This window comes from Cinclus cinclus, chromosome 4 (genome assembly GCF_963662255.1).
Source record: "Cinclus cinclus chromosome 4, bCinCin1.1, whole genome shotgun sequence".
In the NCBI taxonomy this organism is placed as follows: Eukaryota; Metazoa; Chordata; class Aves; order Passeriformes; family Cinclidae; genus Cinclus; species Cinclus cinclus.
In genome coordinates, this window is record NC_085049.1 from 9,105,136 (window position 1) to 9,132,284 (window position 27,149).

The 27,149-nt window shown below is 43.0% G+C and overlaps 1 protein-coding gene and 1 long non-coding RNA gene across 7 annotated transcripts in view; one reads left to right on the top strand and one right to left on the bottom strand.

The window, feature by feature from the left end:
- The window catches only part of KMT2E (lysine methyltransferase 2E (inactive)), a 56,835-nt gene extending 54,740 nt beyond the window's left edge, over positions 1–2,095 (bottom strand). For 3 of the 6 annotated variants that reach the window (XM_062491627.1, XM_062491621.1, XM_062491622.1), the window contains exon 1: positions 1,584–2,094. The gene's annotated coding sequence lies outside the window, so the exon portion shown is untranslated. Of the gene's footprint in view, positions 1–849; positions 871–1,583 lie in introns of those variants that run through there. The other 3 variants (XM_062491625.1, XM_062491626.1, XM_062491624.1) reach the window with 2 other exon arrangements.
- Positions 2,096–2,208: 113 nt separating this feature from the next.
- Positions 2,209–19,260, top strand: LOC134043403 (uncharacterized). Its single transcript, XR_009933133.1, has 2 exons — positions 2,209–3,461; positions 18,707–19,260. It is a non-coding gene; the product is annotated as an uncharacterized LOC134043403 (long non-coding RNA).
- Positions 19,261–27,149: the final 7,889 nt, after the last annotated feature.

The following is a 27,149-nucleotide window of genomic DNA, read 5'->3' on the forward strand; positions in this document are numbered from 1 at the left end:
TGTCGTTAGTAGGACAGACAGCTGTACAGTATCGATCACAAACACAGGAGCTTTTCCAATTTACTCAACTGACATACATATTACCTCACAGTACCGTATACACACCCCTCGAAGGAGCTGCTTGAGTCTGTTGCCTCTTTCCACCCCCCTTCTCCCCGACAAGAGTGGTCTCGTTCACTTGCCTTTCACACACATAACCAATAAAATTAATCAGCTGGAACACAGCATTTTTAAATCGCAGTAAAGTCAAGAGCTGTTTTGTATGTTATTTGAAGGGAACAGCCTTTTCATTTAAACATAGTAAGAGACTAATACGCTGCAGACAAACGCACTGCATGGGGTGTGGAGGACCCGAGCTGATTAGATTACCACAACATCAGCCTGAGGCCGCCATTTTTAGAATCTCTAAAGGACAAAAGAGGGAAATTAATAAATTTGCTCCACATTTTTTCAAAAGTAACTTTAAAAGTATAGTGGTGATAATCAATTAATCATACATTGCAAGTACTACCATGGATATCTCCTGCTTTTCTCTGATCTGAACGCCGAGTATCAAAAATGCTTCATTATTCTTCCTTTAAGATACTGTAAATAAACAGACTAAAACATTCCTAAATCTAGATGCAGCACTGAACTTCTGCTTTTGACGACACGTAGTATGTACCATTTCAGCGACCTCAGGGCTTTCAGACAGCGCACATTCCCTAATAGCCGAGTATGGGGGAATACAGGACCTTGTTAATCAGGCTATATATTATGTTTCTCTACCCTATTTTCTAGTACACAGTGAACCGTTTGTTTCTCTTGCCCTGAGTCTGCAGCAATACGGTCTGACCCACCAATACTTACTGCTTCAGGAAAGAGAATGAAATATGCCACCCAGAGAACACGAACACTGCCTGCAGAAACTAAGGCAAGAAAGGGGTGCACCAGTGTAACTACTTACAACCTCGAGAAAGGGGGTGGGGAGAATGATCCCCTTTTAAATTGGCACAGAAACTCCTAGGGACAGCCCTCCGTTTGTCCAGGTTACACCACGAAGCAGAGATATTAACAGGGAGGCAGGCAGGGAGGCGGGGGTGTGGAAGGCAAAGAGATTAGGCCTATAACGAGCCATTTTAGTACCACAAAGCAAAAATACACAGGATGGAGGAAAAAGAACAGGCTTCCCCAAGCTTCGTAAAACTCAATACGCAGTCCCAATAACGCACAAACCCGTTCTGAAAACCGCCAGCCCAAGGAAGCCTATGTTGTCACATAATAGCTCCTTTTGGCTCATTTTCCAAGCATAATGCATAAATCTGGCGTAACTGCCAAAAAATTCTCCTCAGCTCCTCCAGTTACAGTAACCCGCCATATTCATAAGATATAGCGACAGCCTGCCATTTTTTAACCAAACCCCACAAAAGGAAAAGCAAATTCAAGGCAACTTACACAGAAATTAAGCATATTTCAGGGTGGGAAGGAGTTATACTTGCACAGAAGGCAATGAGACATTCCCGTCGCATTTCACTCCCTTTTCCCACCTCCCCCTCCCCCAAAGCACCCACAGCAGAATATGCTGGTAATAACCAAAGACTCACCTGTAATGGTCACAGGCCAGGCAGCAGGACCCCTCAGCTGAGCCCCCTTCTCTATCCCAACGAAAACAATGCAACAGCCCCACTGCGGATATCCCTACCCTAGGTAGGACTCAGCCCTCAGTAGGCTCTAGTAAAAGAAAGGGAAGGGAAAGAGGAGGACCCCCCCTCCCCCCAAACCTAGCTCAGGGCGCAGAACCCTACAGGGACCAGCTCAAAGGCGCCTCTGCCCTGGGACCTGTGTACAAACCCCGGTGCTGCCGCCGCTGCTCCCGTGCCTCCCTCCCTCCAGCCTCCTACGCTCCCTTCTATGTCACTGCCTCTCTCTGGGAAAATGGCGTCCGCTCTCCCCTCCCTCCCCCTGCACGGGGCTCACCCGCCCCGCCTGACAGGGGCAGGGTTACCAAGGCGAAGCCAAACAGCCGCCATTTTGCTTACGGGCTGGGAGCGCAGCCCGCGCCCGCCGAGCCCTCAGAGTCCATTTTGCAACACGCTGAACGGCTCCGGGGTCTGGGCGCGGCCGCGGCAACAGACTGCGGCAGGGGCTGGGCAGGGGGGCCGTGAGGAGGGAAGTAGGGCAGCGGAGGAGGGGCGGCGGCGGCGGGGGCTGGCGCCGGGGGCGATCCGCAGCCCCGGCGGCGCAGCCCGCGCGGGAGGGGCGGGGGCTCCGTCCCGGCCTGTTGTGGGGCCGAGCGCGGGCGGGAGCCAGGGTGTCTGAGTCAGAGCTGCATCCTCGTAGGAATAAACGCCAAAACTCCCTCTTCGGCCGCTCTCGCACCCCCAGTCTCCGGCTTCTTCCTCACGACCGTCGATGCCGTCAGCATACGTGTTCTTTATGAATCTCTTAACAGCACATTTTCGGCCTAGACTGCGCGAAAAGCCGGGCAGACCTGCCGGATCTCACACACGCAGAAGAACTACCTGAGGGGCGGGGAAGAGGGGAACGAGAAAGGAGCGGGAGCTTTTGCAGACCTGCTCAGGAGGTTCTGACTGAAACTCTCAGTAAGACACTCGAGGCTGAGAATCTTCCCCGAAGCGTTTAAGACTCAAAGGCAAGTGGGAGAAAGCTTCTTTCTTTAAAGCGAGTTGGGACAGTACTCCCTGAAGGCATTTCTCTTCTGCAGGGAATGAGACAATCAGCGAACAAGCCTCGTTTGCCCTTTAGGCAACAGCGCTCGGGGAGCAGGAATGGCGCGCTTCCATCCAGACCAGCGGGCGCTGCCAAAGCCAGGAGCTCGCTCAGCCTTTCAGGGCAGGCACAGCCCCGGCCATTCCTATGGAGCCCCCCTTCCTACCACCATCTCTCCTCCCAGCTCCCGCTGTACCCGTACGCCGCCCTGCCTCCCCTGCCCGGCTTCAGCCCCTCCAGCGATACGGCTGATGGAGGGAGGGGAGGCGGCGGCTGGGGTTTCGTTCGACGCCCACCAGGGGCTGAGCGAGCCTCCTTCAGTGCGCAAACTCGGGGCACCAGATAAAAGCTGGGCTGGCAGCTCTTACCCTGCCTCGATGGAGCCGCCACATTCGGGTGACTGGAGAAGCAGTTAGCAGCAGCGCCATAGCCTAGCGTCCCCCCACACCTTGGGCACAGAGAGTTTGGGGCTCTAAACAGCTGCTGCTGCGGCAGGAGGGAGCCGAGGTGAAGGGATCTGCTAGCTGGTTGGACGCAGAGGAGGCGGCTGTAATGGGGCATTAAGTCTGAGGGAGGAGGGGGGGCGATTAAACGTCTTGTGATCATGGCGGAGTCTATGGGTATTTTTTTCCTGTCTAACACTTCTGTGCGTGTGTCTCTTGTTTCTTTCTTTCTCTCTCCTTAGGGCGCTTGGCTGGGGCTGCTCGCTCGGGTTCTGCCTGTTGTTGCGCGAAATGGCGGCTGGCGTCTTGGTGGGTTTGGTTGTCGGTTTTTTGTGTAGGGTTTTTTTTTTTTTTTTTTTTTTCATTCCCCTCCCCGCACTTGTGCCTTGGCTGCGGCTCCGCAGCGAACCGCGGCGGAGCCGAGTCAGGAGGGGGGTGGGAGCGGCGCGACAGCCAATGGCCGAGCCGGCCCGGGTGGCCCGGCGCGCTCTGATTGGCTGGCGCTGACATCATCCTGCAGCAGGGGCAGCCGCAGCTGGGCAGGGTCGGGAGCTGTCGGGGGAGGCGAAGGGAGAAAACGGGCGCCATGATCTCAGCGCCGGGGAGGACTCCGCGGGCAGGGCGTCCCCGAAGAGCTGGCGAAAAGGAAAGCGGGACCAGGCCTGGGCTTCTCCTTCCCAAATAGTGCCGGGGCTGTGCCGAGAGGAGCGGGAAACGAGCGAGAGGGGAGCAACTCGCGCCTGCCTTTGTAACTGCGTCAGTACAAGATGGCGCAGGGTGTCCCTGGAGAGGGAAGGGAGTTGCACGTCCGCCGGAGGTCATGTGACCGCGTTGCATTCCTGTGGGGTTTGGCTGCGGACCAAGCTGGCTTAGGCGGCGGCGGCGGCTGCCCGGGAGAGCCCGGGCTTCCCTCCCCCTCCTCCCGCACAGCGTCGTCGGGCCCGCGCTGGTTCCCTTCCCCCATCAGCTTTATGCACGAGAGTGTAGCTGCTGCCGAGGAAGGTTCTCGCTTCTCCTTACTCTCCACCCACCTCCAGGGTGTAGCTGCTCTTGGGGGAAGCTTTCCATTCCGCCCCCTCTCTGCGCAAGGCTTTCACCCACCTCCGGGGAAAGTTCCCCCCGTGCGCCTGGCGGCTCCGCCCGAGCGTGGGAGCCCGGTGCGCTGACGGTAGTGCCGCCCGCTCGGTGCGAGAGCAGCCTGCTCTAAGTTCCGGGGGATTGCGCAGTGTGGTTCTTACTGGAACAGTCGTTTTAAGCGATGTCCAAATGACCTCATTAAAGCCGCTGAGGAAAACGCACAGGCTATGCGGAGTTGTTCTGTGGAGGTCTTGGCTGTTTTAGTGTTGCTCTGCTGGGGTTACGGGTGGAGGGGCCAAGGGAAAGTCTTCCAGGTGTACATGGGTTTACTCTGAACAGGAAAAGTGGATCGCTGTTCTTCGTGTGTTGTTGGATCCTATTGCAGGAGTTGAGCCGCTTTCTGTGGAGTGATGGGTGTATTCTAAAGTCAGGCCTCAGATGGCCTGCATCTTTAACGTGGGAATTGATGTATGTACTTAGTCCAAATGAAAAATGTGGTCTGCGAATATTTTGAGGACTCCCCATGTTTTACTTAGAGGTCCATAGGAAAATGAACTTGCTGCACAGGTCTGGACAGGCCTGGAAGGTTGGCAAATAAATTTTCTGAGTTTTCTTTTTTTAATTTCAATATTTGCTGGATGGAAAATGAAAAATGTGTGTATGTTTTCCAATGCTAACTATTTTCTTTAAGGAATGCAACTTCTGTTACTGTTTGGTTGAGGTTGTCATATTTTCAAAGCAGTTCACTAGTTCCCATGTCTTGTTCTTCTGTGGCAGAGTGTAAATTTAGCCACTGCATCTAACCCAATGAACAATTTAACAGTTAAAATTCTTGATTTAATGGTGTTTGTTTGTTCTATTTAGAAATGTTTCACTTTTTCTGTTCTTGGTCTGTCCATGCAAAGATAGGATTTTTTTTTTTCTTTTTACCTCCACAGTAGAAATCTGATAGGGCACAAAGCTTGATTATTTTACAAATGTGCTGTTTGAGAACTGGAATGAAAGTAACTGAGTGTATGACTAATAGAGAAGATTCCTGTCTAATAGATGTGCTTTAATATGTGTTACATAAGTAATATGGTGAGGTGGAGTTCAGTTACATAAGAACTGACTGGGGACTTGGGAGCTACTGTAAGTAGTTCATATTGGTCTCATATATAGCCTGCAGGGCATCCTTGTGTTGTGGGAGGAGGGGTAGAAAAACAGGATTGGAAGCATCTAACAACACTGTGTTTTTCCTTTGTAGGTTTATAGAGGATACGAGGAAAGAAAGGGAGAAGCCAGTAATTAGGAATGAGTGTGAAGCTTTCAGAAGTCTGTAGTCTCATTTAAGCTTAGGTTTTAGGATGTAAACTGTTCTCTAAAAGAGCAATCCCCCTTTTTTGAGTGTCAGAAAGTGGCTGTCAGCTGAGCATTGAGCCAGCTGGCTTCTGTGCATACTATAAAAAAGAGCAAGATTCTTGAGTCCTAGAGATTGTGTGGCTGTACTTTTTTTTTAATTTACTGGAAATGGTGTTAGGAAGAGGCAGTTGGTTTGTTGATCAAACATTAAAATGACTGGATTACTGATTCTTCTTGTGTAGGCATCAAATGACCCAAGGTAAACAATCCTTTGTAATAGAAGCTTCCAGAGAAGCTTTCAGTGCACAGTGATTCTTTTAACACAGCACTGATTTATGTGGGACTTAACTTTGAGACACTCCAGATACTTCATTGCAGATGTGTTAAAGGGAGAACATTAATTTCAACTAAAGATGAGGGGAAAAGAACCATTTTATTATTACTTATATTTAGGCATGTGTTGTGTAATTATGAAACAGTAATTGTCTGCCTTACTGTAAGAGAATCGTTTGAATGCTTATGTTTATAGAATAGTTTATATAGCAAATCAGCTAGAATTTTAATTCTTGAAGTAGCCTTTTAGGTAACTCACTCTGATAACAGATTTTGCTTGAAAAGCAAGAAATTAATTACTTTAAAAGTTTTCTGTATGACTTGCAGCTTGTTGCAGCAGCACTTGAACAGAGGTGTGGCTGTGATTTTACGACATAGGTTTTACGATATAGAAAAAGTGATTTTACGATATAGAAAAAGTGATTTTATGATATAGAAATGAATGCAAGTTTTAATGAGCTGGTAATAATTTCTTGTTTCAAGGTGGTTTTTATTAGCAGTTCTCAGGGAAGCAGTTATCTTGAAAGAAGCAATAGCTCCGGCAGCGCTGAAGTGCAGTCTCAAGACAATGTATTATGTATTCTGAATTATTTGTGCTCTGGAAATGAGTAAAAACAAAATGTGTGTATTTCTTTGAGACAGGGCATTTGCCCTATGCCCAAGCTGATGCAAGCTGTTTTAGTCTCGAAGGAAAGAAAAGAGTTGTAGGAGAGGGAGACTGAATAAAAAGTGGCATTTAGTTTACGTTTATGGTAGCTTACCAGGGAAACTAAGAATTTCTGCTGAACTACAATTTGTTCCTTAATGAGGATACTTCAGTGGGTGGGATGTTCTCCAGCAGTTAGACTTGTGGTTCTAACTTGCCATGATAGCCTGTCTGTGCATGCATGTCTGGTCTGAGCCCTTGCTAGGACCTGTTACTTAAACACTGTTGTTCACCTTTAGCCATACAAAGGGACTGACAGGGGTTCAAGGGCATTTAGGGGAGAAAGGAGAGAGATACTAACAGTGTAATAGAGCCAACTATGCATTAATGTCATAGTTGAGACTGTTGAAGTGCTCATGCTGTAAGATGATCCTTCACCCTTTTTTCAGCTGTTCATTTTTGCTTCTGCAAGTGATCATGGGTGTGTAGAAGTGAAGAATGGATCAAACATAAGCCTAATAGAAATGGATGGCTTTCTAATGTGAATCTTCATTGTGTGGCTTGACAAACATTCCTGTTTGAACAGAAAGAGAATGAAGCACCTGCTGGGAAAATGGAGATGTGCAGGTTTTAATTATTAGAGAAGTTAGGTATGCTTTTTCTCAGAAAAGGTGCCATTATTAAGGTGTTTTGAGGGGCCTCTTAAAGGTTTTTTGGCTAGTGTAACTAGAATCACTGAGCCTGGCACTCAATAATTCTAGAGTATGTAAGTCATTGCTAGATGGACATTCAGTTGTGGGTGGCAAGAGCACTTCAGATTCACTGTATTGGTAGCCTGTAAAATTAAGTGAAATGTTATTCTCAACTGCAGGCTAGTTAAGTGTTCATAGGATTTTAGATTTAAGTTTATTTTGTTGGAACAGGGTAAGACTTGAAATAAGCTTGCTTTGTCCAGAAGTGGCTGATAATCTAATAGCTGGAGTAGTCAGTGAAGAATTATTCTTACAGGATGAGTTCTTAGCTAATTGTAAAAAGTGATAGCTGTGGATCACAGCAGTCACAAGCCAAATGAATTTACATTATCTGCATGAGGTAAAGGAGTTCTAGTGATTGCCAGCTGATCAGCTTATCCTCCTGGATTTGGACAGATTCAAACAGCAGCAGGACAAGAACTTCCTTTGCACACTGCTTTAGGCTTTGTGTTATAATAAACGTTTATGAAAAAGTTGAGATTAGCAAGGTTTTCCTTTAGCAGGAAAATACGTTATTGACTGGTTCTACAATTCTTAACAGTGGAGTTCCTCACTTAAAGGAGCAACTTTAAGGCTGTTGTGTGGCCTCCTAATCCTGGAATTAGTGGGAGTTTGTGCCAGGTTCACTGCTATGACCTTTGAGTAGTGAAGTGGGGCATTGGTTTATTTTCTCCTTTTCTCCAGCATGACCTTGTTACTTGAAGTAGAGTCTTTCTGATGAGCTGCTAGTTGCTTTGGAGAGCAATATTAAGGTCCAGTAGCTACTTTCAAAAGTGAGGTACTGGTCAGACATGATTATACTGTAGCCCTGAAACACTGCCAATAGCAGTTCTTTGGTGAAAATAACCAGTGACTGAATGGCTCCTGAGTGGTTTATGCACAATGGTGCTTTTTGAGGATCCTTAGCAAGAAAATGGGTGACAGTAGTGCCAGTTTGGAGACTTAGTCTGTGCCAGAGTTGGGAAATTACTGATCTGGAGACTAGCATCCCAAAAGTACAACTGAAGGTGGTCTTGTTACAGAAAGTGAGAGTTTGTGTTTCTTATAAGCTCAAAAATGAAGCAAGTCTTAGCTGCTATATTTTTGTGCTTAAGTGTTGCAATGACAAAAGAAACCACTGAAACATACTGTGCTCCATATGTGAGCTTGTTAATGGGGCATAGTCATGCAGTAGATGTTACTCAAAAGTAGAAATGCAGCAGCTTTATTGCAGCAGTATATCATGTCTCTTCAAAGGTTTTAGCTTCTGAAGGCTGCTGTAGTCCTACTCAGTGTGGTCTGTTAAGACTCAAAACAGAAATGCTCAACAGGCTGAGAGAGCTGGGGCTTCTCAACATAGGAAAGAGAAGGCTGTTGGGGAGACCTTATTGCAGAAGAAAGGTGTGCTAAGAATGGGTACCTTTTTGACATTGACCCAGTGTGTGTGTGTGTGTATGTAGATAATCTGTTCTATAACCACTGGTTATAGTAATGGATTTCTTTGCAGCGAACTTCAGGAGCTTAGTAACTAATGAAGCTTTCTTTTAGTGCTTTTTTTTTTTTTTTTTTTTTTTGTATTTTATCAACAGAAGTTAGTATCTTTCTGTCCAGTTGGCTGTTGTATATGGGTTTTTGATAGCTGTTTGATCCAGTGCTAGTACAGCTGCTATGGTTGAACCAAATACAAGTCCAAAAGTAGATTGTGTGGCAGATAGAGGTGTTAGAACTAGTGTGGAGGGCACAAGAACTTACACTGAAGATGTAGCTGGGAACCAAGCATTAGCATCCAATTCTTGTGCTAAACTCCCTTCTTCCATGTTTCTGCCTTTACTTAGCAAGTTAGTCATGACACAGGACTGTCGTGTGATTCCCCAAATTTTAGTGAAGCAAGGTAAAAAAAATACTGGAGGTGCAGAACTGTGCTACTTCATTAATGCAGACAAATCAATCTCTCAAAGAGACAGTGGGACTGTAGCTGGTCATGATACTGAGATAGTAATTTAATCTGTGGCCTAAGAGGTATTTTACAAGCTTTATTGGTATGTGCTAAGCAATAGTTGTGCTGCTTCATTTTGGTCACTTTGTTTGTGGCCCAGTTTGTCGGGCTGATGATAGATTGTGCAGTATGGTCTTATCTGTTGAGTCAGGGTAAGCGGTCTCAAATTCCATCCAGAACAACTATGGGTCTTCTAATTAGAGATCTGTTAAATAGCACTGAATGTCATTGTCACAAATGTCCTGATTTAGAAGACTGTTCTTCATAAAGCAAAACTATTGCATTTATCAGAATGCTGCTACTTCAAATTCGTCTCCAAATCTGTGCTCCGTTACCCCAGCATACATATGCTGGAACGAGCTCATAAGCTTATAAAGACATGCTGGGCAGTTGTCAGATCCTATTTTTAAACTGTTTCTGAGAAACACTTCTGGTTCCCTATCTCTGCATAGTCATAGGAAAGGCTATACTTCATGCAGGAGCCACAATGTCTGGGCTCAGCTAACAGTAATTTTTGAACTTGAGTGTCTCCTCTTCAAAGATAGTAAAATTGAACTGCACTGACTGCTGTTATGGAGGGGAGATGACAGATGCCTAGGAAATAGTGGTAGTGGGCTATTGACTCCTTGACTCTAGGTACAAACAATAAAAGATGCAGGTATCTTCACTCCTGGGACCAGTGACAGGGCTAGAGGAAATGACATGAATCTGAGGCAGGAGAAGTGGATATCAGGAAAAAGTTTTTCACCCAGAGAGTGGTTGAGCACTAGAATGGGTTTCCCCAGGGAAGTGGTCACAGCACCAGCCAGGGTTTGAGAAGCGTTTGTACAATGCTCTCAGGCACATGGTGTGGTTCTTGGGGAGTCCTGCATGGAGAGAATCCATGAGCTGGACTCTCTGATCCTGATGGATCCTTCCCACCTTGGCATACTCTTACAATTCTAGGTCTGTGATGCTTGACAGCCTAGCTAAACTTTTGTAGGTTGCCTATTAACTGATGCCTAATATCAGAGCACCTGCTTTGCTATGCTCAGGAGAGTGCAGGAAGAGTTGAGAGCTTTAAATACTTTAAATGGTGCCTCTTATGGTAAATCTTGAAGATAGCAGGTTTTCTTAATCTGCTACTGATTTGCAGTAACCCACTTTCTATAACTGTGTGACACTACTGTATGCCACCTTTAAATTTTCGCTAACACTGGAAAATTGCATAAAAATGCAACTGGATTCTGTAGGCAACTAGTATTTTAAGGCTTTTTCTCCCTGTGTCTAAAATTGCCTACTTTAGTCTAGGCCTGAAGTACAGACACTACATATGGGTGTTCCAGGTATTCCTGTGCTAGAGAGGGAATTCTGAAATTGAAGGACTGTGGAGAATGTATATTATGTAGCTTGGGTCAAAAAAATAGAGAATACCAGTCAAGCATACTTGGTTTTGTTTGTCTCTTAAAACTGGCAAGCAGGGAGATTTCCAACTGGGGAAGCTACTATGAACAGGAAGAAAAAAATCATGCCGATATAAATGAATTATACAATGCAAAATAACATACTGAGTCCGATGTGTCTTAGAACTCTTTCAGGATGCTCCTGGGACACTGCGGTTGCTAGTGAACACCTAATTGATGGGAGAGAATTGTAATTTCAAAACAGTATTAGGACTGAAGTCTGAGGGCTGTATCCAAGCTGACTCTGCTTCTAGGAGTTGACAGTGCAGGGTCTTCTGATTTCTCTTTCTCTAGAACAGGCAAGCTCTTCTTCCACACTTCCCACAGATTGTGTGCTACAAATATTAGTGGCCTTATAAGTGCAGCTGTTAGTTAAATTACTTTGTCTTCTGTTTCAATGGTATGACTACTTAATAATCCTGTTCTCCTTTAAGTAAATTGAGCTAGTAAAGAGAAACTAAGGAGAAGAGCAGCTACCTAAATTTTGCCTTCTAGCCCAAATGTTTCTGCTTCAAGGAAGGGGAGGAACTTAGCATTGGACCTATTTTAACCTCATTATACAGCAAGCAAAGCAGGGTGATCTTTTTGAAGGGTATGATACTTTTTGTGTTTGCTTAAACATGCCCTTTAATTTCAGTAATGTAATGACACAGAAATGGGCTATAGAACTGTTAACTCATTTGAAACAAACCTCATCAATTCCACATATTTCTGTAACCTAAGAACAATATACTCATATGCTTCCTGTTCAGTGTAGTGGCTGTGCCCTTACACTTCTCTGTGACTGAGCCTTTCAATGTAGTTGTAGATGGCATATTACAACTTAGAGGTATTGAGCTGTCTACAAATGATCTGTATATATGGAAGTGTCTTGCTGAAAGGTGCTTCTGTGTGTTGTCTATAGATGCAACATTAAGCTTAGGGTTTTTTTTTAACCTGTAGCCCACCTATGTATTGAACAAAGTGGCTTGCTCTTTTTGCTTCTTTTTGTTTGAATAGCATTGAGCAAGATTAATGTACTGATTGCTCTCAGTAAAAGTAAGCTCTGCATTCTGTTTTGGATGTGGGTATTAATATGTGTAAAACATCTGTTGCATCTTTTTAGAAATAGCATGTTGCAGTCTTGGATTACATTTCAAATCTGAAGCCTTTAAGGGATAGCTGAAGTAAGTTTTTGTAGCGGGGTATTTTTAGATGGTGCAAGAATTGAGTATTGTTTTGTACTGGTATTATCCTGCATCATCAATCCCTACTATAGAAATAGATCAGCAATGGGGAAAGACAAAACTGAACTGGGTGTCCAAAAAAGCAGGTCCAGTAGATCTTGCTTTTCTTCGTGTGTTTTGAAGATGCATGTTTGAATTTGAATTTTGGATGTGCCCAGGTGGCAATGGAGTGTAGGAGAGGGTTTTCTGTTATGAAGAAACACTTCTACTGTAGTTCATAAGCTGAAATCTTGCTGTTCGTCATATCATAAATAAAGATGAGATGTTTCATTAAGCTCATTCACTTTTCTGTTATGTGAGTCTAATGTAAGGATTTATTTAAATACGTATTTTTGAGTCCCATTAAGCAATAGCATGTGTGACATGTGCTACCTCTTTGAAACTCCTTTAGTTTTGATTCTCAACTGGAAGTGTTTGAATGGGGACTCCTGGTCTTTCTGGCTGTTCCAAGGAAAAATAGGAATTGAGTGTATTTTTCTGTAAATAGTGAGCATATACACAGTATATACCCAAGGTCCATTTAGCCTGTTAAGCTGGTTTTTAGCACAGATATGCTGAAACAGTGAAACAGGAAGTACCAATATTATATGAATGACTATTCTTGGGATTGTGGATAGCCAAAGGGGAATGATGGAGGCCTCTGCCTGTAAATGCAGCTCTTTAGAGGCTTGGGTAAAACCAAAAAGTCTATTCCTGATGTTGAGAACAGTTGCTGGAAAAAATTTTTTATCACCGTTTGTAGGTTCTCTAAGCTGTTGTTCACTTAGTATTTAAAAAAAGGGAACTGAAAAAAGCTTGAATTTGAATGCATCAACAGTGCACTTGCAGCAACAAGATGGACTATAAGAAGGGAATCTGACTGAAATCTGTCTGTCTTCACTGGAAAATAAGCAGGCCTAACCTGTAGTTCTTGAACGGTGTACAACTTTCAAATAGTTCAAGGCTATGTACATCTATTATCTACTGATCATAGAAATTATGAAAACAGGCATTGTATGCAACTATGGAATTCTGAAAGACCAGTTTAGGGTGATCTGCATGTGAGTAACATCCTTATTTCAAGCACTTATGCTACATCTGACATCACATGATTCCTAGCTCTTGTGCAACAGGAAAGCTTAGCCTCTTTTCATCCATCCTCTAGAGCTCATGGAGGGAAACACAGATTGGGCTTGTATTTAACTATAACTTCCTTCCCTTTGGGAACTCGCATCCGAACTACTACGGATTTCGGGCCATGTGGTATTCTTTGGTTTCCTCCCCATATGTGAAATTTGAATAAGCATTGGAGTCTTGGGGTGGAGAGGGTGACTGGAGACTTCTTTCTGTGGAAGTAGGTGGTCATTCCGTGCCTCTCCTTCCCCAGCTTTCTGCTTATCTACAATTAGGAATACTCTGTCATGGTCAGCTGGTAGTATGTATGAGCTGACAGTATAGCGTGTAAGATTTATTTAAGCTTTCCTATTTTCAAACTTATGTACACTTTTAATACTTAAGGTAGCTTTGCTGTATCTAAATGAAATTGTTATTTCTAAATGTCAAAAGAAAATGCTGGACTGAAGTCTAGCTGAAAGAATGACAGTTTTATGTCTAAATTTTCACCTGCCGAACAGACTTTGCCAAAATCAGCTTGTAGGTTTGCCATACAGTGAAGAGATTATGAGAAGTACATAAAGAAATCATGGGAACTGGCTGAAGAAGGGGAGATTGCAGTATGGAAAGGAAGGTGCTTATCTTTAACTAGGTATGTATTTTACTTAGAATCTGGGTTTGGGACTAGGTGTTCATGCCCAGTCTTCTTTTGTAGCTTTTTGAAGGGGAAGAATTTCTAACAACCAAATCAGTCACCTTTTTAAATGCAGGAGAACTGGAGTAAGCAAGCCTGTGAGCATGCATGCCTCCAAAATCCTGCAAATGTTCTTCACTTATACTTGTCTGAGTAGCATCATCAGTCTTATGTTTTACAAATTACTAGGATTGTAGTTTCCATGTTTATAGATGTTTTCTACCAGTTTTGTAATGTCTACAGTGGTTTTCCTAGCAGTTTTCTCATGCTGTTTAACTTCATTTTTTTCCACAGCATTGTACTCAACTTTATTATTGAGGTGTTTATTTCCTTTGCCTTCTCATGTGAAAGAGAAACTGCTAAATCTGCAAGAGTTTTCAAGACAGCAAGAGGTGCTTGAAGAGGGGAAGCTAGTGTTCAGGTTCACAAATCAAAATTGGGTTGTAGTTACAGCTTAACTGATTGGCAGGAAAAAAGCTGTAGTTTAAGGACACAGCTGGCAACAGGCTCATGTCTACCCCTAGAAAAGTAAACTTTTCTGCCACAATCTCCAGATCTGTTTGGACAATGATAAAAAAAATATTGGGCAAAATGCAAGAGTTCTGTGACTGTTTGTTCAGAGTATAAATATTTCAGGCTTTGAGTGCTTGTGTGGCTTAAATGTTGCTGAAAGACTGTTATTTTTAGGTTGGGGGAGCAGGAAGAGTACTTGTTTCCTGTTTTCCCCTCCCCCAGGAACCTTGAGTACATTAATGAGGAGAAGCATAGCAATCCCTGAGTTGGTTTGCCAGTTCCATTTGAACAAGGTCAGTATGTTTCCTGACCTGCTTTGTGGAGGGGCTGGTACAGCCACTTTGACAGTATTTTCCCTTTTGAACCAGCACAAAGGCATCGAGAACTTCAACTGAAACAAGTCTGCAGTTTGCTTGATAGTTGCATATGAGTAGTCTTCAAATCAATGACTGCTAAAGCTTATAACTAGAATTAGTCCTCCTGTTGTTGTTATGTGAACTTTGATGCTATGCTATGCACAGGCATGACTAACTTTAGCAATTGGTGAAACTGAATACTCCAGTTCCTCTTAGCTATTGTAACATTAATATATTTAGGTAATAACCAATAATATCTTCACATCAGCTGTTGTTTCTGTTGCACATAGCTACAAATTCATCCTACTTGTAGGTGTTGGTACATATCCATGCTGTAAAACAAAGGAATGTGATAACTTGGTAACAGTACTTGTCCAGTTCAAGCTATACCAGACTGCTTCATTTGGTAGTTCAGGGGTTTTTTGTTACTTTAATCCACAGAGGCATAAAGAAAGCTGTAGCTTGTTTCTTGATTTTTTTTCCTAATGGGGAGAGGCAAAAAATGCATATGGTCTTAGTTGCTGTAAAAGTCAAGTAAGCCAATATAATATCATATTTTCCTGTTGCATGAGTATTGGCAGCAGTACACAGGTGTTAGCTTTGGGAGTAAAAGGGTCTGGGCCTATTGTATGCCTTTCATTATGTTTGCCATCAATGTTCACATACACTTCATAAGCGATCACTCTTCCTGACCAAAACCTGTCTGCAGCAGTCCACCTAGAAGTACAGAGTACTGTGGCACTGTGAAGTGTTCTTGGCACTATGAAGCGTGTGCAGAACAGGCTTAGAATCACTCAGGCAAGAAGCAGAAAAATACTAGCTTTGGCATGCTGAAGTGTCCCCATGTGGGGAGCCAGGATAGAAACAGCAGGCTTGTCCTATCATGCTCCTCCAGCAGTTACACAGGAAAGTAGCTACACTACTATGCAGAGCTGTGCCTTTTCTTCAGTGTGTGTTTTGCATTTATGTAGCCATGGTGGTTATGCTGTCTTTGAAGGTACTGGTTTGTAGTTAGGTCTAGGGTTTTGTTTCATTTAAATTAAAGATGTTAGAAAACAGAACGTTTCTTGCTTCATCCTTCCTGCTGAAGCAAAATTTTGTGGTGGTATTAGCTGCCTTGGGAAACAAACTGTATGAGAGGATACCAACTGAGAATGCATTTTTTGGTATTTTGAATTCTGGAGAAGATTGAGTGTCTACTTACAGAGACTTGCAACATCTTACATCACTAGGCACGAGCAATCAAATCTTAATCTGATGTCTGAATTATACTTATTCAGTTAAAAAGACATAGCAGAGTATGTTTACTTGACTAGTGAGAACATTAGGCAATTCCAGTTGGCTTCAAATATATTTTTAATTTGCAGATGAAATCAAGAATTTTGCTGCTAGTTAAATTTTTTTATCAGTGGTTCTATGGATTTGTGCAGTTTGCTCTGCAGGGATTCCCATTTTCTAACAGTTCTATTTAATACAAAATGAATAATAAAATAGTGTGAACACTTAGCTAGTTAAATATTGGTAGGAGTATCCCTATCAAAAGATGAAAAGAAGCCTTTGTTGTTAAACAGTATATAAATATAAACTGAAGTGGTGAATCACATGAAGGATGGGTGTAAGTCAACATCTACTGCTTTATGACAGTAGGGTCTGCACACTGCAGCCAAATTCTTTTTGGGTATTGAAGGGTCTGAACATAAGCAGGGCTGGCACCTCCTGTTCTTGATGAAGTTGTATGTAGTAGAATTGAGGCTGCAAGGTGAATCATGCTCAAGTTCTTGGTTTGATGCTTTAGAATAAAGCCTTTTGCTGCTTAATTGAGAACTTGCCAAAAACTTGTCCAAGTTGTGAACCTTTCATGGGAAAAGAGTAGGGGGAGGGGGGTGTGGTTTTAAGAAGCTTGTGTTTCAAAATAAGCCTTTCAAAATTCCTGCTTCTGGCCGTATTGTACATACTTTACACATGTGAAACAGATGTGGCTTGGCTAGGTATATTGTAGCCTGTTGGCATGTATCCTTTGGAGGCTGAGAGTAACATTATCTAGATATAGAAGACTGGGGTGAGTTCTTCATATAATGGTCACCCTGAGCTGCTCTAATCTGTGTATGAGCATATATTACAGGCAGTTACCTCTAACTGCACCAACATCTGAGAAGAAAGGAAGGAAGAAAACACATGATTATAGCTTTCTGGTGTTATCTGGTTGAAGTATCAATATTAGGATGCAGTGATAGATATATATATATAAAACACACAGTTAGGCTGAAGGGGGTGCATTAAGATGAAGTTAGGGATTTCCAGTTAGGACAGTGGAACTGAAAGCTAGAGGAAAGGGGCTGGGGAAATTGAGGTGGTATCAAAAAGTTTGGTGAACTAATCCAAATGTAAGAGGAGTGCCTGTGGTGAAGGGAGCCATTTCTAGAAATAGTGAAAGAACAGGAAGCCTTACAAGAGAACCTGCTGAAAGTTAGTTGCTGTTGGCTAATGATACCTGTCATCAGGGAGTCAGTGGAGAAGTCTGGAATCATGGGATGGCCAAAAACAGCACTGAGACAGCTGGTAGGGTTTTCAGCTCCACCTGTGGGCTGGAGGGGTCATGGAGCTGTTGTAGGTGGTTGGAAAAAAGACTGTAACTACTTGGGTAGTAACCCAGCTAAGTAAAAAGTGATTAGCAGTCAGGCTGTGTTCCTCAAGGTGACTGGAGTTCAACTCAGCCTTGAAACACAGCTTCTTAATGTGCCTGAACTAGGAAGTTTTATGTTGGGGCAGTTGTGGATGCCAGAGGCAGTCGTGGCTTGAGATGTTGTCCTTAGTTGCTCTTTACCAGTCCTATAGGCTATTGTTCTGATACCACAATGTAGTGCTCCATCACCTCAGTTGTTGATCATTTGTGGGACTATGCTATGAACAGAGGACTGATGTGTTTAATAAGATCACTTCTTCCTACTCCTGTATTCAGTTTTTGAGTTGGGCCTGACTGTGGACCTAAGAGGAGTCAAAATAGAGGCAGAGATGTATGATGTGAAACACAATCCCTCCAGGACTATACTGCTGCAGAAATACCTTTCTCCTTTTCTCACTTTTTAACCTGTGAGTGGATTTCCAAGGCACATCAGTACTTCATGTCAGGGGCACAGTTGACTAGAAACTATTGGCTTGAGGAAAAGGCAGAGATGGGGCAAAGTCTTGGTAAAGGCATATTGTTAAATATTACCATGAGATGCTTTCAGCTGTACTTTCATTGTTAAATTGTCACAATTTAACAAAACTATTGCTGCAGGAAATGGAGCAGGGATCTTTTACTGGTAACATGACAAAAAATAAATTAGGCAACAGAATGCAGCCTATAATTGCAAGCCATATAAAACAAGGGTGTCCAGTGGCCCAGGCAGTCTGTTCTGACTTTCTTCAACTTTCCCCTGCTTCTTTTCATAATGCTGCAAAACAACAGAAATGAGTAGAACTGGATTTCCTGCAAGTGTGTATCTTCTGAGCAAACACTTTTCATTTTCATTTCATGGATTAAAGCAATGCAATAAAATGAGCTTAATGACAAGTCCTGCTTTTTCACAGGCCTTTTTCTCCTACCCTCCCCTTGACTTTCCATGGTAACTCTGGGACCTCATGAGTTACTAGTAATGCTGGCAGAGGCTCATGTTTACAACTCAGTCTGTTTTTTGAATACAGGCTTCAGTCTTCTCTGGCAAATTAAAACCAGATGGGAACGGCAGGGAGCAGAATGGAATTTATTTCTCTTATGTGGCTTGTGATGTTAACAAAACTCTGGGTGTTTTTATTGTTATTTTGCTTAGAAAATGGCTTGTACCTTCCTTCTGTCCAGTCTCTATAATGTGGAAGCCTACAGCACTTAGTCCAGCACACGGGAAACCTTCACTGAGTTGCATTGCTTTACTTTCACTGCAGTGTCAGATTGTGGTATAAACCTATTGCGTTTTTTGTGGGGTGTTTTGGTTTTTGTTTTCAAGTAAAAGGATAAAAACTAATTAATCCATCCAGAAATGTTTTTTTTCTGCTGTTCTTGCACAGCTGATGGAGGTGAAATGCAACTGTTTCACAACATTTAACAAGTCTTTCTCTTTCCTCAAGCTACCCTAGGTGAAAGTACACTAAAGGAAGACTTGCTGAAATCTGAAGAGGGAGACAGGCTCAGTCACTCCAACTCCAGTGGTTCCAGAATCTGTAATGTAGACAGGATAATTTTTTTCCGTGCAGTTAGTGCTGTACTTTTTTTTGCTGGTTTCTCGGGGGAAAAGATTCAACATGTTGAATCACAGAGATGTTACTTCCTGCTGGGTTTTGGGATTTCCTTGCAGCTCTCCCCTCCGTGGCTGCAGGAACTGTTTTTGCTTAGTGCATGTTCTAAGGCAGGAACTTGCTGGAGATGAAGAGAGAAGCCAACTAGTTCTGTGCTGAATGTAATAGTTTCTGACTCAAATTGTGTGGTAATTGTCAAAATATCATAGGGTGTGGTAGGAACTGCTTTGTCAAACATGTCTGAGGATTTATTCCTTTATCATTTGCCTAAATAAGTATAATGTGCTAATCTGAATTAACATACCAAAGTCGGGGAGAAGATTACTTGATGTATTCTAGCCACTTGAAACCTGATTGTGTGCAAAAATAAATTTCAGCATGCTGGAGTATTCGCGTTGTTTTTTTCTTTTTCCCCACTTGCTCCATCTTAACTCCCATTCTTTCTGACTTCCCACAGAAAGAAAGAAAAGCTACTTGCTATAGCTTCAAAACAATTTACAAAAAATTGTGAGCACTGGAAATATGATAGAGCATCGGATTACTATCAGTTTCACTCAGAATGAAAAACATGTAATCCTGGAAGTTATGGTAGTAAATTGATATCAAGTATTTTGACATACATACCTGCTTCATACAGCTGGCTTTCCTCACAGAAGAGAAGTATTCCTAGCAGCTTGTTACAGTACTGAGTTTCAGTGTCAAGTATAAGATTGGCATGTTTCCTGTGAAGACAGACTTTAAGAGAATTTGTATAAACTCTACTTCTTCAGCAATTGTTCTTGATAAACCAGGTCTTGCAGCTCCAAGAGGCAAACAGGAGAGGAATGGAGGGGTTGTAGTCAAATTTTCAGGCAGATCAACTCCAGTTGGCGTTAAGCTCTCCAAATGTGGAATAATGTCAAACAGTGCAAAGCTCCTGTTTTTAAAGTTGATTTCAGATCTGCTGTCTTTCTACCTTGCAGTGCTAGAGGAGAGTTCTGGATGAAGCTGTTTCTCTCTTGTGTTTTAACCTCTGCTGTACATTGTATAGTCCTTTTGGTGGACTGTCCTCTGGTGCTCTTTGGAGAAAAGGAAAAGAGTTGATCTGTAGATGAGTATCTGAAATATGGGACTTCAGACGAGTGCCTGAAGTTGTTCAACCTAGTGACTTAGAGCATCTAGAAAAGTCACTTCACAGGATGATCCTTCCCAGCACATTCCATGATAATGTTTCCAGTTCCTCTGAGTTTTTGTCTGGGCTCTAATCATCATTGGATGTGAACTGGCACCTAAGCTACTATCAGAAGTGCAACTTCTGACATAATTTTAAATAAGTGAGTCTTCCATCCCTAGATGTAGTTCTTCCTGGATTGGAAAAGGCTATATATTTTAATTAGGTAGGGTCTATGTGTCTAACTTGACATTAAAATGTTTGAAAAAATAATATTAATGAAAATTTTCGTTAATAGTGGATGACAGATGTGTAAACACTACTGTTAGACTGTGTGTGTGAGACTGACTGTTTGTTAAAGGAAAAGCCTGTTTTCCAAGTGTGGTTTTTGGACTTCCAGACAGATTACACAAACTCAAGGAGGCCCAGCCCACATCCTGTGTAGAAAACCAGCTCACAGAAATGCTCATTGTTCTTCAGGGTTACAAGTCACTGTATTTTGTGCCTCCCTCTATTTCAAAATATTGTATGGAAAATACTAAGGCAAAGGAACCCATAGCAGCTTAACAAGTGCTTGGTCCTGCCAGGTACTGAGCACTTGCTCTTACCAGGAGGCTGGGTGACTGGGATTAAAACATTATGCTCCCTGGCTAGAGAACAAAGAGTTTGTGTTGGTAAAAGTAGCTGAGAGTATTTATCAGGTGAGTAAATCAATTAATAATTTACAAACTTTCAACCTGAAAATTGTTTATGTGTGGCAATGCCAGTATTTACTGTCTCAGAGTGGGAGTTACAGGATATGAAGTTTCCTTCAAGCAGGGTGAGTTCTCCCTGATGCTGATTCACCTCTGCTCAGTTTTTACTGCAGAAAAAGAGAATGTGGGGTACCTGATACCCCACCAGAAAGTGGTTAGTGTTTTTGAATCTCTACTTATGCTTATTGCTGAGTTGTTCCACCTGCAAGCTAATGGACCTATCCATAAAGGGAGCTGTCAAGTCAAAAATGCTGAAACCTGTTCACTCACTCTTCCCTTTTTTGAACCTACATTATCTTGGAGGTTATATTTTAAAAAGCTGAGGTGTTTTCATTTTTCACTTCTAAGCAGGAAAAGTGTTCCAATGTTAATTTTAACCCCTGTGTATTGTTTTTCTTACTTCAAAAAAGCAACATCCTGTATGTTTTGCTAAGTTCAGTACTCATTTAAGGCAAAAATATTTGTTATGATAATACAGATGTAGCTAAGCAGAAGGCTGCCATGAGAGTGTTTGAGCTTGTGTCCTGCTTTTCTGAAGTCCTCTGAATGTAGTCACTTCCCTTTAGTCTCTGCCAGTCTCCTGACTGTGCAGAATTCCCAAAATGGGAATTCCATAAAATGGGATTATAGGGAAGGCATTCAAGTAAACAGAAGTTCCCTTGGGATGAGATTCACTTTTTCATGTGGAGCTCCTCTGTGCTGTAGCCTGGCACTGGAATGAATTCTCTTCTTGGTGACCCCAGGGGTGGGAGATCACCCAAGCCACCCTCATGTTTTGGGGGCAGTTTTCTCCTGGCTGGCACAGTGGAGTCCCCGTTTGCAGTGGTTTTGGAAGGACACACCCAATTGCAAGTTTTTCTGGGTCTCTTCACTGTCTCTGTGTAACAATAAATGACAAGTCTCATGATGTGGCTATAGCTGCCAGAAATCCGCAGTGAACCTACAGCTGTGTCAGTCATTAATTGTACAGTGTTGCTGAAGTGGCCCAATGCTTTTGTGAATTTTGTTCAAGGGTAAGTAGCTGCTTAAAGATAAAAGCCTTTGTGCTTCTATGAGTACACAGTTACACTGGTGGATAATAGTGTATTTCTGGGATTACATAGTCCTGTTCAGCCTGTTCTGTTGAAAGTATACAACCTGGGCAGGCTCAGTCTGCAGTTTGAGTACTTCTGAGTCCTTTGTTGAGACTAAATTGTATTGGTCTCAGCATGGAACTTTTCCAGACCTGTTCTCTGCATCCATCCTGGCCTAAAAAACTCAGACTGTCATTGCTGCTTCACAGGATGGTGCTGTGTGGGATAGCAGGGCACAAAGCCTTCAGACTTGTGTTCATTTTGCTGTAGCCATGTCTTATATTTTGAAAGAACTTGCCACAAATGGATGTCATCCTCCTACCTTTCCAGTGGCTGCTAGTCGCCAGGAGAATGGTTCAGTCAGTATTGTTGTCTTTATCATAGACTCATAGAATTGGTCTGGGTTGGAAACGGACTTAAAGGGCATCTAATTCTAACCTCCTGCCATGGACAGGGACACCTTCCCTTGGCCACATTACTCAGAGCCCCATCCAGCCTGCTGTTGCACACTTCCAGAGATGGGACATCTGCAGCTTCTCTAGACAACCTGTTTTAATGTTTCTCACAGTAAATGTTTCATTCTCACAGTAAAGTATTTCTTCTGATATCTAATCTAAACCTGCTCTCTTTCAGATTGAAGCCATTCCCCTATCACTACATGCCCTTGCAGGAAGTCCTTCTTTGGTTTTTCTGTAGGGTCCCTTTGTGTACTGGAAGGCACCTTACTGCCAGTAGCAAGGCTTCAGATGCTGGTGACCTTGTCTTGGCTTCGTGGAGGTGCTGCTCTTCCAGGAGATGCTCCCTGAGCATGCTGCTCTGTATGGCTGCTTTTGTGCAGGGGGAAAGCTGCAGTTGTAGATACTATCCTTAAAAGGGCAGGAATTAATAAATTCCCGTAGGTGACTGTATTCCAGATGTGGCCTGTTTTTGTCATGTCCTTGATGTGCAACTGGGCATTAGTGAGGAGTCTGATAAGAGATCACAGAAGATGGGAAGATGCCCTCTACATTTGGTCAGCACAGCCTCATTTCTAGTGACTTTACCTTTCTTTAGAGGAGACTCTGAACAGAAACAGTTAAACCTCTTGCAATTGTGCACCGTTGAATCAATAGCAGCAGTGAGATTTTTCAGTTATCTGAAGAAATGTACATCAGAAATTCTTGGTTTTTTATTTCTGCACCTGGTACAAAGAAGTAGAACGGCCCTGGGAACAGGCAAGACAACACAGTTCCTGCCACTGTCAAAAGCAGCAAGTCCATTCATTTGTGTACCTCCTATTGTAACCAAAGCAAAGAATTACTTGCTATGGGTTCTAAATCAGGAGTCACTATTCTTTCTCGTTTGGTTTCTTTTGAAAGCCTTTGCAATGGGGAGCATGCTTACAAGATTGAGAGGTAAATATGGGGCCTGTATCTCACACACAGGTGACTGCACTCAGGAATAATGTAATTGTCACAGCTGTACACTGCCTTTTTTTTTTTTTTGAGGGTTAGATTCTCATTTATAGAGGGGGTATAAATGAGAGGCTGATTTCATTTGATGGCAGACTGTTGATAAGAGTAGTGGTTAATTGAAGACTACATAAATCCTATTTAAAGTTGGGATTTTTTTGGAAACTGATTTATGGGTGTATTTTGTACAGGAGCCCGTTCAAGAGCTGGGTCTGAATAAATCAGTTATTTGCTACATCTCCATTTTCATCATATTCATTATCCATTTTCATCATATTTCAGCTGTATGAGAGTTAAACAGGATTATTAAATAAAATCTTCTGAAGGTCAAGGAGATTAATGTATGTTTTTAATACCTGCAGGTTTTAGGAAAACTGATGCTGAATTATGAGGGGAAATACCAACTTGTTTAATAACTGTATTTTTCTAATAAATATAGATGATATAGCTGTAGCAGCAGGGAACTGAAAATGTCATGTGAATAACAGTAGCACCTGCATGTATTTAATTTAATTTCTGTGTGGGATTGTTTATATTGTAGAAAATGGCAGTTTATGAACAAGCTTTTGAGGGGAATGATATGTTGCTAAGGCTGCAGTATTTTGTATTATACTGTACAGATTCTGTATCATAACTGAAAGGATTTGTGAGCTGCCTTTCTTTCACAGTCCACCTGCTTACCAGTGCTGTCAGGAAGGTTTAGTTTAGCAGGAGAGAAACATCACTTACCTTGCAGTGTTTGATTGATGCCAGCATAGCTCTGTGAATGGCTTGTTACAGGATCAGGTAAGTGCCAGTGCAAGGGAAGCAGGAGGGGGAGTCTCCTGTTTTGGCAGCAGTTGGCAATCAGATTGGCATTATGGTTTCATGAAATCCTACCTGTAAGTTATGCCCACATCTGTAACTATCTGGAAAGCCGTGGTTGGTGAAGGTTGTGCTTCCCTGCTGTCAAGTGCCACTCCTCTCCTAAGCACTGCCACTCTTTGTTGGCTGTTTAACAAAAAGGCAGGTGGGGAACACAAATTTGTCTGTCTTTGAGTTTCTAGGATCTGGTTAGAAATTTCTAGGACTGACGGAGAGAGAACTGCTTTACACATCAGGTTCAGATGGGCCTGTATGTTCACATTACAAGATGAAATAGGTGGCTCTTGGGTGACTTTAAAGAAGCATTGACTCAGACCTGGGCAGCTGCAATTTTCTGGAAAACAAAGGAATCCACATAGTAGAAAGAAAGATGCAAGAATGGCTTACCAAGACAGTTGTCAGCACAAGACAGCACTAGTATAACTTGGGGGGTGGGGAAGAAGGAAAGTTTTAGAAATCCCAGCCAGTTTATCTGGATCATTGGACTGATGTTGAAGTACTGAAATTTGTGGAGTGGGGTAAGACAGTAGAAGGTCACCATCACCTCGGAAAAAAGGCCCCAAGCAGTGTGTCTCCAAGGACCTGGTTTCCTACTATCTACTGTTAAGAGTGACACTAGAGATTACTAAAAGTGGAATAAACTAGATGAACCAAACCCTTTTCTTGTTTTCTGGTTAGCACCATTGCTAGCATTCTTGGCAGAACTTCACAGGCACTTTGCATGGTTTTTCTGCTTGGTTGCACTTCCTGTCTCATTTATTGGCATCATGATGTCATTCTCACACAGCACTGGGGAGGAGCACAGTGGTGTGCTCTGATGGCTAAAATCCAAATGGAAGTTCCCCTTTTTGAGCCTCCTCTGGATGCAAGTGGGAAGCAGAGCAGGAGGAAGAGGCAGCAGGAGGAGTGCCGTGTCCTGCCATCTTCTGTGGGAAGCTACATACCTGGAGCCTGCAAAGCTCTGTGTGCACTTCCAGAGCCTGTGTGGAGCTGTAGAAGAGGAGGCAAGGGTAGGGAATATGATTTCCCTAAGCAAACAATGCAGTGAAAAGCAGGAATGGGAGCTTCAAACAGCCCTGCTCATGGGAGGAAGGCACTGAGAGAGTCCTATTTGCCTAGTGCTCTTTCACAGACCAGAAGAGCAGCAAGGTTTGTTTCTCTGGTTCTCCTGCCTGTCCCAAGCACGGATGGAGCAGTTTGTCCTTGGGGATGTTGCTGCAGGAAAGGGAGGAATGTGGCTGCAGGAGGGGAAGCAGGTGGCCCTGCAACCCTGGGGAGCAGCGTGGGCCTGCTGCTTGGTGAGGTCTGTACCTGTGCACAGGCCAGGTTGTGCTGGGCAAGCTGCAGTTATGCAGGGAGCTTTTAAAGTGGTAAAAATCAGTGTGTTAAAATGAACTTGGGATAACTTCTTGAATTTGGCTCAAAGGGCCTCTTCCAGCATGAGTCATCTGCAGCTGTGGAGTAGCCCTGGGCAGAGCCTTCCTCCCCACTGCTGAATGGAGCTGTCGGAGTGCTCGGAGCCAGGGCAGGGAGAAAAAGTGCCCCAGTTCATTTCCTAACAAGGTATGCATGGAGAATTCCTCGGGGCCCCCGGTGGGGGTTTGTGGATCTGTGTTTTTCAGTCCCTCAGCTCCACATAAGAACGTTGTGCAGCTTGAAACACCCTGAGCCCATCCCCAGGAAGCAGACAATAGTGCTGATATGCCTGTTGCTACAGAGGAAGTGGCTTCTGTTATAACCAACAAGCAATCTGCCAAAGTCCATGGTTTGGGTGGTTGCCAGAATAAATTTGACATAAAATTATTTTGCCTTTTTGGCTTTTGTCTTGTTGTCTGGAGATGTTTCTCTTGCTTCCTAACATTTACATCTCACATATGGCAGGATTTCCACCCCCTCACACCCTCCCACTGCCCTAAAAAAAAAAAAACAAAAAAAAAACCCCAAAACCCCTTTGAAATTGTTAATAAAGAATCCAGTCTTTATTTAATAGATGATGAAAATATTCTTAAATGCTTTCAGGAGGGTAGCAAAACTGACGCTAAACCATACGTAGCTATGGCGTTTCTCAGGGCTTTGTCATGCTGTTAGAAATACGATGTACTATTGCAGAAAAGACAGTCTGTGGAAGTTGGACTCGAGATGTTGGAGGCATCAGGCGCCCTCTTGTGCTGTTTCTCCGGGAGCAGCATAAGGTGAGCAACTTCCTGGGAGCAGAGGCTGAGCCAAGTTCAGCCTTGGTTTTAGTTTTGTTTAGGGGGTAACTGGTGTGTGCTTTGGCACTTAATCACGATCCAGTGTGGTTCTGATGTGTAGGAGTTACTTGCTGATGGGTCCACAACCTTCACTCTAGCTATACAGTGTGGACACTCAAAATGAAGCTTTGAACAGAAAAAAGAGACAGACTTATATCTTCCAAAAGACAAAAATAAAATCTTTAGATTCACACAAAGTAGCAATGTCTCCTAAGTACTAAATTTCTCTGATGGGCCAGGTTTTAAGTTGAATTTCAAACTTCAGTGACTGTTAATATGATGCAAGTTTAGGTTTTGTTTGTTCATTTAGATTGTGCTGTATGTTTATAATAATTCACCTCTTTGGGCTGTAATAGTATCAGGAAAATGTGCTGTATTTCCTTGGAAGTCAGTTGTGGGTCTAGTCAGATACTTGTTCAGAGTGCTCACTGCAACTGTGTGAAAATACCTAATTTCTCCAGATACCAGACTGTAAGCAGAAGTGCAAACTCCAGAGTAAATGAGGCACATCAATTTTCAAAGTTAACTAAACAAGTATGTCAGATCTGAAAACATGGGTCTTTGGTGATTTAATGCCTAAAGAAATAAGTTCCGCTATTTCTTGATATGTAGAATTCAAAGTCATTCAAAGGACACAAAATATCACCATTTTTTCTGGCCTGATGCAGTCTCAAATTTACTGGTATATCCAGGATGCAAACACAACTAAGCACAGTGTGTGCCTTGCCAG